Source organism: Oncorhynchus tshawytscha, unplaced genomic scaffold (genome assembly GCF_018296145.1).
Source record: "Oncorhynchus tshawytscha isolate Ot180627B unplaced genomic scaffold, Otsh_v2.0 Un_contig_5355_pilon_pilon, whole genome shotgun sequence".
NCBI classification, from domain to species: domain Eukaryota; kingdom Metazoa; phylum Chordata; class Actinopteri; order Salmoniformes; family Salmonidae; genus Oncorhynchus; species Oncorhynchus tshawytscha.
Genome location: NW_024609447.1, coordinates 175,001 through 175,408, shown reverse-complemented (window position 1 = coordinate 175,408; position 408 = coordinate 175,001).

The following is a 408-nucleotide window of genomic DNA, read 5'->3' as shown; positions in this document are numbered from 1 at the left end:
AAACACATATAGACATTATATAAACACACACACACTATATTAACACATAGACATTATATAAACACACACACATTATATAAACACACACACATTATATAAACACACACACACTATATTAACACACACAGACATTATATAAACACACAGACATTATATAAACACACAGACATTATATAAACACACAGACATTATATAAACACACAGACATTATATAAACACACAGACATTATATAAACACACAGACATTATATAAACACACAGACATTATATAAACACACAGACATTATATAAACACACAGACATTATATAAACACACAGACATTATATAAAACACACAGACATTATATAAACACACAGACATTATATAAACACACACACATTATATAAACACACAGACATTATATAAAC